This window comes from Apostichopus japonicus, chromosome 9 (assembly GCF_037975245.1).
Source record: "Apostichopus japonicus isolate 1M-3 chromosome 9, ASM3797524v1, whole genome shotgun sequence".
Lineage (NCBI taxonomy): Eukaryota > Metazoa > Echinodermata > Holothuroidea > Aspidochirotida > Stichopodidae > Apostichopus > Apostichopus japonicus.
Window position 1 is genome coordinate 14,082,531 of NC_092569.1, and position 12,431 is coordinate 14,094,961.

Below are 12,431 nucleotides of genomic sequence, written 5' to 3' on the forward strand. Positions count from 1 at the left end.
TTGATATCTCTAATTCAAATTTTGATATCTCTAATTGAACTCCCAAAATCTCTAATTCAATTTTGGATATCTCCAATTTGAATTCTTGATATCTCTAATTAAATGTTGTACATCTCTAATTGTATTCCGATATCTCTCATCCAATTTGGATATCTCTTAATCGAGATCTTGATATTTAGAATTCAATTTCTGATAACCCAAATGTGTTTTAATTATTGATATCTAGATATAAATAAGACATATCTGGAAATGAATTGGAGAATTGTTTTAAGAATTAGAGATATCCGAAAATGTATAAGAGATAACTGTAATTATTGAATAAATGTTAAAATTGTTATATATTAACAGTTTAGTGACATGCGCAAATAAAAGAATTTCGTGTGCAATATGTAGATCGTGTGCACACCACCCTTAGTATTATGAAAGGTCATATGTAATGTGTTTAATGATCTAATGAAAATAAAGTACCCAGACACACCCTGGCTGTTGAGCACGAAAGACCGTGTCCGGTGTACTCTCTAGCATGTCATTCATGGAACCTCCCGGGTCTCTATACACCTTTCCTAAGATATATAAACAATGACGTTCCATACGGGCGATGACGCCTCGAGTACAAGTATTGTATTCTACACAACGTAATATGCACTCAAAAAAATAAAGGTGTCATTTGACACCTTTAAAGGTGGCCAGAAGTGGGTCTTCAGGTAAGTATGAAAGGTGTCCAATCACACCTTGAAGGTGCAATTCTGACTACTTTAGGTTGTCTAGTCACAACTGACACCTTTAAGTGCTTACCTGAAGACCCGTTCCAAAAGAGTCAAATGACACCAATATGGGTGTCAAGAGACACCTTTAAGGTGTGAATTTATAACTTCCGGGTAAGCACACAAAGGTGTCTATGTGATACCTGTAAGGTGTATATCAGACTACTGTGTGGTGTCCAGTGACCACCGACACCTTTAGGTGCTTACCTGAAGACCCATTTTCAGAGGAGTCAAATGACACCAATATGGGTATCAAGAGACACTTTTAAGATGTCAAGGATGTGTCTTACAGGTGAGCACACAAAGGTGTTTAGGATGTACTAGTGATCCCCTTGGAGTGTCCAGTAACGTTTGACATGCTTACCTTAAGACCCATTATAATGACACCAAAATGGTATTGATGCACTGTCTTCGAATAAGTACACACTAGGGACATCTTTAATGTGTTGTAGCAAATATATATTAAAAGGAATCACTGCTAAATCATATCGACATAGAAAGTAAGTTTGTAAAAAAGTGTGATGAAAACTAAAACAAGAAAGTCACTTTTGATTTTGTTGCAAATATATTACGAAACATCAAATACTGCTGCTTGATGTCTAGTTATCTATAATTAGTTCATGAACAATCATAGAATTAAAGCACAAATTTAGTAATTATTTTTATTAATCAAGGGTATCAGCTTTCTTATGCTATTGACAATATAATGTCGACATTCACATATTACTGTACCAAGTACACAGTGAATTTGTAGAGAGTATATATTTAAAAGCTCCTTTCATTTGTTAACAATCAACAAAACGTCCAATTAAAATGTTTTATGGTTCGTTTTCTATTTGTGAATCACTGAATTTAGTTTCCCTGTTCTAAGTTTTACTGAATGTCCCACACGTTTTAAAACTGCAACATTTTGCCATAGATAAAGTATGATTATTCATATGGTAACTTAAAGTTCTGGATTTCCTTTATAAACATAATACAAATTTAAAAGCAACAAAAACCACATTTATCCATGGATGTAAACCTTTGTTCCACTATTGATCACAGTCCAGGCTATTAGGAAAACTGTAGTTTTATGGGTTCTAGTCTATGGGTGACTGTGGACAGGTATGTGCATCTGTTACAAGCATTTTCTCTATCTATATAGTTTTTTTTTTTTTAATTTGCCTTTAGTACCCCTTTAAGTGACGATCGTTTGACGTTTTGATGCTAAAACGTTGACATTCCGAATTGCTTTCTATGCCACTTGAGACCAAAGATCCGTGGAATTTGTTTAGGTGTAAGGAATTAATACTTATAATTGAAGTTTATAATCCTGACAGCTCTAACATGATTACTGTGGTAAACAATTTGCACCAAAGCCCCTTCCCCATGCTGAATCGCAGCATGAAATAGCAACTTTAGAAATGCACAACTTGCAAATTTATTATAGGAAAGCATTGTAATCATTATTTTGTAGTTTTTGGACTAGACACAAGAAACTTTGAAAGAATCAAGTACCGTGAAGAAAGGGTTTAGGAGCGCTGTATCATTAAAAATAGCACACATTTTAGTGAAACCTACAAAAAATTGAATATTTTGATACTTTTAAGTTGACCTAACTCTACAAGACAATGTTTTTGTAGCCTAATGTTTTATATTCCTGAACTATGTGATAGAATCTATAAGCATATGTAATAGAAAGGTAGTAGAATGTTTAATTGATGAGAAATGAGACCTCAAAAATCAAGAAAATGCCAAATTCCACGGTGGTGACAGATTGAGGAATTTCAAAGTGGGATTAATCAGCCAATTATGAATTAATGTAACTGAAATTTTCAGAATATGCTTATTTTATGGTGTTCCAATCATACAAAATATTTGGCAATTTTTGGAGAGGGTGCAGCTACAGCCATCCGTGATTTGACACGGAATGTCCCTTTACCATATATTCAGGAGTTAAAGTCCTGTAGGGCCTAGCCTATTGACTCAATTTAGAACATTCTTAATGACTGTTTATTTTGTACAGTCGGTCTGCTCACTCTGTTGCAGAGGTATGTGTAGCCTACCGTAACATTAGGGTCTGCAATTGCAAACTAGCCTATGCTATGCCTAGTTTATCTTGTATTGGCCTAACACCGTATCATACTATTGGACACCTACTACTAGTAATACTAGTACTTACTATGCTAGGCTAACGGCCTTTGGCTCAGCCTACTGCCTGCCTTCGTTTGTTGAAAAGTTTCAGGTTGTAGGCTTATTATATTAATCAATGTGAATGATACTTATTTATATGCAATACTAATAATATAAGTTTATGATAACATAAATTTGTAATTTGAGATTACCTGTTTATCTGTCACCAGGCGCGTATCCAGGGGGGCGTTGGGGGCGCGCGCCCCCCGGGTAAGGAAAAGAGGAGAGAAAAAAAGAGAAGAAAAAAGGGAAAAGAAGGGGGAAAAAAGAAAAGGATGAGAGGAGAGGAAGGAAGGGAAAAGAAGAAAGAGAGAAAAAGGAGAAAAAGAGGGAGTAGAAGATAAACGCCAAGACCACGGGAAGAGAAAGAGGAACAGTCATAAGCACAGCGCTGATCCCTTTTATATACACAGTGTAGCCAGTGACAGATCGAGGATTACGGAGTGGACGTGCGCCTCACCCTACCCCTTACACCGACAACTCAATTTTTGACGTTCCATTTTTCCAACTTACAAGGCCTGGGAAGTGTCATTTCCAGCGATCTGGGAGGCATTTTCGGCCAAAATTTTCTTGTACGTTTCGCGCCAACTCATGGTGGCGCTACGCTTAGATAGTTTGCCTACAGGCTTTGCCCCTCCCTTGTCAAATTACTCGCCACACGCCTGTACGAATTTGTAAAGCAAAGAGCAGATATCAGTGAGCATATCAGTGAGCATGAAAATGCATGTTCCAGGATGAACAGCCTCAAAACTGTCTATGTGTGTAGTCAAAGGCGTAGGGAGCCCAATTGGATTTAGTGGCTGTTACGACTTGCCCGAAAAATATAACCAAATTTTTTCGCGCGCGAAGCGCGCGTTCAACATGTTTATGTCAATATCATATAAGCAAGCGTACGGTCCGTGAAAGTTGCGCAGTATACCGCCGGATGCTAATGTAGACGACGAAATGTCTTATGTAGATGGAGAAAAAGCATACAGGTCCAATTATGTCAAAACTCTCTGTTACATTAGTAATGGCGAATTAGTCGGCCAAGCTTACAACTTTATTTTAATTACCAAGGAGATAATTTTTAAACTATTCATTTCCTTAAGCTACATCATTGCTATTAATTTTTCTTTCAGTAGGTGCCCGAAAAATTCTCAGCATATTGCCAGAATTTTCAGGTGGAAAAATGGTTGAGGGGCTGCAGCCCCCGCCTCCTACGCCTATGTGTGTAGTGTTCGGTTTCGAAATATCTGATATTGGGAAATATCTGGTATTTTTCATTTCCTTCAACGAAGTTTTATAATAGCCGTAGTAAGAGGTTTTAATATTTCTACACCAATAAATTAACTGAAAATTTCCTGACCAACATTCTTCATCATACTTCCCTCTACTAGTGCAATTTTGACCTGTCTGTTAGGGGTTGAAGGAGGTTTTTCTATATTGTTTTTCCACAGATTGAATTTTGTGCAACATTATGAAATGTTTTGAAGTGGTTTTGTTCAAGAGAAGTGTGAATTTTCAAATTCTCAACAAATAATGGGCTTAAAACCTTGAAAAGTGGGGCTTTCGGATATTGTGGGCCGTGACGTAGAATCACCTACAAAAGCAATGAATGATCCACAGGACATGCAATGAGGTCGAACATGATGTGTGACTGATGACAATCTTCAAAAAGGTTATGGATGGAAAATAAACTATTGGGAAATACTTGGTTCTCAGGCAAAAGTGTTCATCTGGTTGGTCATTTTCAAGCCCGAGAAGTGCCATTTCCGGTGATCTGGGGGGTATCAAAACCAGACATTTTCTTGTACGCTCCGCGCCAACCGATGGTGGCGCTCCGCTTAGATAGTAATTCGCGCCCCCCGGGTTAGAAAATCCTGGATACGCCCCTGGTCACGGTGACGATCAGTGTACTAATAACGAGGGCTGTGTGTGAAGCTGCTGTATATCACATAACATCATATCCATGTGCAACCGGTTAGCACTACTATAATACTGTACTTACCAACGCGTATGAACGCACGTAAGAAAAATATACAAACTGTACTGTAACATGCCCAAGCAGTCTGTTTTTGCCCTTTGCTTTTGGTGGGAACATAGTAACGGACGGTCACTACGGTACATGTCAGTATGTAAGGCAAATGAGTATCAAAGGTGTCGCGCTGATTCCAACCTTTCAAAGGTGTCATCTGACCCCTTACTACCTTAGTTTGACCCCCGTAATGATTATCTACAGGTGCCAGTATGTAAATGAGTATCAAAGAGTGTCACGTTGATTTCAAAGGTGTCAACTGACCTCGTCAAATTGTTTTGACTCCACATAGCCGGCTTATGCTGGACACCACAGTGGTGTATTTTGACACCTCTATCGGGGTAAAATTGATGATTATACCCAAATGATGTCAACATAAGAATGTGCATTCTCGAAGCGATGCAAGAAGGACACTCTTGAAGGGGTCATTGCGTAAAATTGGTGTCCTGAACACATATACCCTTGAAAGGTGTCAATTGACACCCAATTTTATTTTCAGTGTGTACAAAGCGTATAACATGGAATAGAATTGATCAGCTGATAAACTCTACTTTAGGAAAGGTACGAAATTCCTAAGATATACAAACAATGACGTTCCATACGGGCGATGACGCCTCGAGTCCAAGGTACACAAGCAAATTCATATGCTACACAACGTAATATGTACAAAGCGTATACCCTTAAAAGGTGTCACTTGACACCCAATTTTATTTTCAGTGTGTACAAAGCGTATAACATTGAATATAATTGATCAGCTAATAAACTCTACTTTAGGAAAGGTACGATATTCGATGCAGACTTTCTAAGTTACATATCATGTATATGCATGTTTATCTCTCTCTTGGATCCTATTTTATTTCTTCGTAACCGAAAGGATGTCGAAGACTGATGTCGAAGACGACAATGATACTCAACCTCTCTTGCAGGTTTGAATTATTTACGTTTTTTCGTAATTGAGTTATTGAAAATGATATTGATATTTTGATGAAACTTTGAACACCATTTCTTCTCTCATTATTTTCCTTTGAAGTGGTATGGTTTCATAATGCACATTTTCCTTTATTTAAAACTATATGGCTTTCATAAACCCTAGAACACCATACTCTCCATTGAAATACACATGACGTTGTGCGGCATAATGTAAAATAGTATGATACTTTTGTACTTAGTTAGTGATAGTTGACACAAGTATGGTAGTTCATAATGCACATTTCAATTATTTAAAAGTATATGGCTTTCATAAACGTTAGAGCAGCATACTCTCTATTGAAATACACATGACTCTGTGCGGCATAAGTAAAATAGTATGATACATTTGTATTTAAGTTAGTGATAGTTGACACAAGTATGGTAGTTCATCTTCTGTAATAAACATTTACTAAGACGCCAGTTAGGCCTTAATAAAGAATGGACTTTCGATCAGCAACCCGTTTGTATTATGTGTGTGCCATTGACACAGATGTTTCAACGTCGATTTCTTAAACATACTGTAAGGAAAGGTATTAAGAATGTTAGAGCAAATTAACATCCGCAGTAAATACTAAAAATAATGTGTGGAGCTTCATAGTGTACGTCTGAAATATAAACTTCTTATTAATGTGTCGTTAACAATATATGAAATCCATTAATGTGCGAAACAGCTATGAGTTTGGTTGGCGATTGGCACGTATTGGGGTTGATTTTATTTGATTTCATTCTGATATACAATCACAATATTAATATATATCATATCATTGTCACATCAATATGTACATTTTACACGCATATATCATTGTGCCAGAAATTAAAAGACATTTCACAACTGGATATTAAATGAAGCTGAAAACTTCAACAACACGTACATCGTCTAATTAATCTTCTCATTTATTATTTACGACAATGCTATTGCCGTTGGTTACTCAAAGAACAATATTAATAATAAATATACGGTAAAAAAATATAACGTAGACATTTATATTGCCATGTGATACAAGCTTTAGAGCATGAAAACCAGTTGTCTCAAGTCAAGTCCACGGTTTAAACTTTCGTGTATGCATTTAATATAGTTTCTATTCAATGCAAACAAGACACAAATTTATTCAAATAGATGTATAATTACACCACAGTAGAAGTGTGTGGTATACGCGAACTATACACATTATTGCTTGTAGATACTGTATGAGGTTAAATATCGACAGGTGTCTGAAAATTGGCACACAGGATTTCAAGATGAAAGTGGATGATCTGAAAACATGGTGATGTATCTACATAAACATTGAAGTTGAGCTCCATTCGTGGTATGTGCAACCACCATAATGGACACTACTTTGGTCAATGTTCAATAAGGGTCAAATTATTCGAACCCTGTGTAAGATTTGTGGTTTTTGTGTTTGGTAAAGGTTAGAGTGATCGCAGTCTGGAAACCGCTAAACATGAATGTTATTATAACCATGAAACTTTTATCAACGTACGCTTGGAATGTAAATCAACCTTAGAACAATTTACAATCCCCTCTTTTTAAGTCTTATTTGGTCACTAGATGTTAGTAGAGGTTTAATCTGAAAGCCTTTTACATACATTACTCCAAACATGAAGCTTACATGAACGTGAAATGGCGTGTGTATAGATACGCATTTATGAATATACTGTATTGTTTTGTAACGGTCACAGCTCAACAGAATTCAAAGACCAAAACCTGTTAAAAAATACAATAAGCATAAGCTTATATTGTATGTTGTATACCAGGGGTTCCCTAACTGGGGTGCATGAACCCCCAGGGGGTTCTGGAGTCCATCCCGGTCAAAACTAGAGTGCTTTTTGATTAACTAAAATGTACAAAAAGTCGTACCCATACGCATATTTTGTCATAGTAGTACCGTACCGTGAATGTGATGAAAACCAGGAGCATCCGTCTCATCGTGCGTTATGGGTTATTGGTGCAAAACAATTCGTTATCTGATCTTGCAGTTTCCAAATAAATCTGTGTTCATCTCTTGTTTTTTTTTTCATTACTATATTACAATATGAACTTACGTTATGCGTATTATAGTATAATAATGACTCAGATCATGTCTCGAAAAGTTGGGGGTTCGTGGACAACTCTGACATCCTTAGGGGGCTCGTGTGGGATAAAGTTAGGGAAATCCTGGTGTATACTCATCTATCTTAGTGTGTACAGCAAACCTTTCATATTATGATTGGAGACCAAAGGTCAAGTCGAAATCAATAATGATCAAACTATAGAACGCTAGTACAAGAATCTCTAGTTTCCTGCACTGTGGTAAATATTTGACCATAGTTACTAGTCACTGTAATTTGGATTATAGGGTGGCCAATGTGTTAGTTTTGGTGATGTCATAATCTGTAAAAAAAGAACTTTATAGACAACAACGTTATCATTTGGGCCACTACTTCTTCATGATGTGTAAGAAAGTTCGCATTGTATGGTGTGGCGATGAGGTTAGGAAGTAGGCTACTATGTGTAATTTGTTAAAAAGGAAAATTAGTTTGTGGTTGCGTTGTATGGTGAAGTGAGTATCCAGTGAACGAGCAGATTTTGGAGGCTCATAATTCCCCATGGCCAGTCACAATGAAGCATGTCTGGGCCTTTGGATCAATTTATGTAGACAATAATGCATTGAAAGTACACAAAGAAAAGCGTAGTGGTCGTGATGATAGTTCCCAATGGTTTTGGTGTGCATGATTGACAGAAAGGGGTGCAAATATGCATTTTAGCTCACTTACTAGCAATTGTGACGATTACCAGCACTCTTTCTTGTGGGAGTGAATAAATCTTTCACTATATTGTGGGAACTTCCGTGAGATGAGTTATCTTACATGTCTGTTGCCCATGTATATAACATATAAGGGATTGGACATATTGAATTTGACTGCTCATCTAAAAGCGACAAAGGCAGCTAAACTGGAAACTGAACTGTTAGGTAAACACTACTTTCTATGTACTTATCTCCGGAAATTGCTTCAGATGGGGATTTCCCGGTTTGTAATCCAGCAGATCGCGACTGCGAAATCACCGCATCATTTCTGTTCTGTGTACTGGACCCAACAAGGCTAATTCCTTATAACTCCTTCACTACAATCTTGTGATCATATAATTGTCCCCTGGGGGATATATATTTACACATTGTAATTACTTAAAATCTGTTCATTTTGTCAATAGGGACCCAAGTATTGACAAATAGGTATTGAAATGAGGTTTTAATTTTTACAATTTTTTTTTTATAATTAAGCTAATTAGATATGTAAATATGCAAATGAGGTTATGATACAAACAATGTACTTTTTTTGCCCATTTGAAATTATTTTGATGAAATTTGCTGGACTTTTGATAGTTTGATGAGTTCAAGACATGTTATTTCATAAGTAAAATATAATTTGATGTTTGAATGTGAGGAATATGACTGATTTTCCCCCCTCCAAACAAACAAATGTATTCTGTAATACAATGGTAGCCACGCGTAACGGTAAGTCTATATATACCAATTGCGCTACATACACAATACATAGTACATAAAGTGTGCAACTTATGCGGCTTACCGTATCAAAATTTCAGAATTTCATCATCAGAATCTTCTTCTCCAATGGCTGGATGGTCAAATTGCCCATAAAAAGAAGGTCTAACGCCTCTTAGAAGTATTTAGCCATGATAATATGTGCTAAATAGTTACCGTTTCAATTACGTGAGTGATTGCATTGACCCTAACGACGCGAAGCATATCAACTGTGGCTGACCGAAATTCTATACCGTAGAAATGCTCGAGTTGAATTGCTAGGGATTACTCACAAAATGGAGGCGCTATTGCTTAATGGTTTCTATGTAGCCCAGCGTTTCAGTGTGGCGCTTTTGGAGAGCTAAAAATCTACTCTGTAGGGTGAGGCATTCTGGAAAAATAATTCCGGAATATGGTCCGTGTTTTGGTCCTAATTTAGACCGAAAAAATGTCATTTTTGACATATTTTCTCCAATTATAGAGCCATCTCTCTACATATGCCTGTGAGACTCCTGATTTGATTCCTTGTATGTATTAGATAGTTGTATAAGATAGGGTCAGTTGACTGACATTTCTCACTGTTCTCAACATTAAAGGTCAAAAGGACCGGTTTGTTGAATGTAAACAAATCTTTTTGAAGACAAAAAAAAAAGTACATGTGACCCCCTCGGAAAAATGTTGTTTATTGATGCAGGCTGTCTTATGTGCAAAATAAAGCTATGGGAAGCTCTCTAGTGTATTCCTATCTCGAATAATGATTCTCTAACAAAATGGTCCACATTTGGACCATCCGAATCTTGAAGGATATAACGTTTGATATTTGTCGTGTCAACCCCTGCGTAGAAGTGGGTGTATAAAAGCCGAAGGATGTCTAAATCAGGGCGGAGTTATCAATCATCCAACACGTATCCATGATGAGGCACAGCCTAGGCTAATTGTTCATTTATTGGTCAAAGTGCGTACGAGAAGACTATTCTCGGGGATTGTCTCCTTAAAATAAAGAGAGATGAAAAGACGAAACTTTGACGCAGGAGCCCTTCGAAACAAAAAGGACCGAAGCGAAAAGCGGGTTGTTTCCGATCATTTGTTTTCATTTGACACACATTTGTCTCATTTGCTTGCGCCCTCACGTTTGGTGCTCCTTGGCGTATTAGCTTACTTGAGAATGCATCTGTGCTATTCAAGTATGATATTTCCTCACAGTACTCGGCTAGAATAGTGTTCGCGAAGTCACGTTGAAGCTCTATTGCAAAGCAGACTACACATATGAATCGCTTTGTTTCTCAATATTTTGACTTCCAAACAAGTTCAACAGCCATATGTTGAATATTCAGTGCAATATGAATCGTCACTCTCCATCTTACAATTGAAAGTCTTGAAAAAATCCACAGTACCGGGCCATCTGAATGCTTACGTAATATGTTTACCCCAACACAAGTTTGAATATTGATAATGGAATATTCCATTTTAGTATAGGGGAGAATGCTCGAAACTGTAAAACATCAGTATAATGCTTGTTCATCGTACTAGTAGCACGTATGCTTATGTGTTTTCATTAGAAATGCAAGTGTTGGTCCTTACACGTTTTAATATTTTTTTCTACACACATTCCAAACCGTTGACAATAGAATTCAACAATGAACTTGATTCAACCATGAAAACGATACTCCTGGTGCTGGTATGATTCAATGTGAACCTTTCGAGAAAGCACTTAAAGCAGCATTTTGCGTTTGGTCGCCGTTTTCTACTTTTTTGACATGTCCATCGAGTTGTTTACATATATCAATCACAAAACAGCAAACGTAGATATTAGCCAAGTTTTTCCCTGCCAACAACGTTAATTGGCGAGTAATTAAGGATATTTACAGATAATGAGAAAACTGTCCACGATAAATTCCACATTTAAAATTAATCGCATACAGTCTAAACCCACTCGTTTGAACTCAACCAATCAGAGATGTAGGTTTAGTTATGAGCCGTTGCTAAAAATAGATTCAAGACTGTGCGTTGGTACAACCAGGGAGTTTTTATGGAACTCCCTGGTACAACTGTCATATAGACTGTGCGCAAATCAACCACGGTGTTGTATTACGTATTGGTCAATGACGTTAGTGTTTTTATGCTTTTATGCCACCATTTGAAGTAAGATTTAAATAGATAAGGTAGTTATGTATGTCGTTATGGCATAGTGGAGTCAGTGAGGTTGAGAGAATCATAGAAAAGGACGCAAAATGCTGCTTAAAGATGACTTGGATTCGTAGATTGCTTAAATATAACACTGACAGTAAGGTGTATAATCTATATAAGGTGGATACTCCTAATTGTAATTTTGATAACTCTTCTGGTACTTATTGGGATAGAGTTTTCAAGAAAGTTAAAATACCTTTTGGAAAAGTGTTTTTTCAGACTAGAAGGATTTCAGCGTTTCGCTCAACCCCCAAAATATTCTTAAGTTCCAGTATTTGGCACAACGAAAAAATTAAGGTGGGTAATATATGCTTTTTGTAAAAAGATTGGCAAAGACATGGTATATTATATGTTAACGATCTGATAAACTCTAAGGGTGAGTTCTTATCTGCTGATGATATTTATACAAAATATGATGTGAGAACAATTTTCTTCACGTTCATGGTATTAAAAAGGCAATAGAGAAATCCTTTTCTGGTCTATTAGGCCAGATATATAATTATCTTGCACTCCCATTTCAAGGCATTCATATTAAAACTGTTTTTATGGATCCAAAAGGGTGTAAAAGGTTTTTATAATATTTTATGAACAAATAATAAGGTCCAATATAAATGTATTCACAAATGGAACATGCTCTTGTCCCCACTTTTTTATGAAGCAGATTGGTATAAGGTGTTCTCATACAATTGGAAATATACTTCTGAGGTGAAGCTCCGTTGGTTCCAATTTCGTCTTCTTAACAGAATTTTAGGGACAAATACTCTCATGGTTAAAATTCGCAAAACCATTGATCCATTG

The 12,431-nt window shown here is 36.7% G+C and overlaps 2 protein-coding genes across 2 annotated transcripts in view; both read left to right on the top strand.

Moving 5' to 3' along the window:
• The window catches only part of LOC139974480 (receptor-interacting serine/threonine-protein kinase 1-like), a 240,480-nt gene that overhangs the window by 3,058 nt on the left and 224,991 nt on the right, over positions 1 to 12,431 (top strand). The window contains exon 2 of the mRNA XM_071981662.1: positions 5,824 to 5,882. The gene's annotated coding sequence lies outside the window, so the exon portion shown is untranslated. The remainder of the gene's footprint in view (positions 1 to 5,823; positions 5,883 to 12,431) is intronic.
• LOC139974477 (uncharacterized) overlaps positions 5,736 to 12,431 on the top strand; it is a 128,676-nt gene continuing 121,980 nt past the window's right edge. The window contains exon 1 of the mRNA XM_071981657.1: positions 5,736 to 5,770. The gene's annotated coding sequence lies outside the window, so the exon portion shown is untranslated. The remainder of the gene's footprint in view (positions 5,771 to 12,431) is intronic.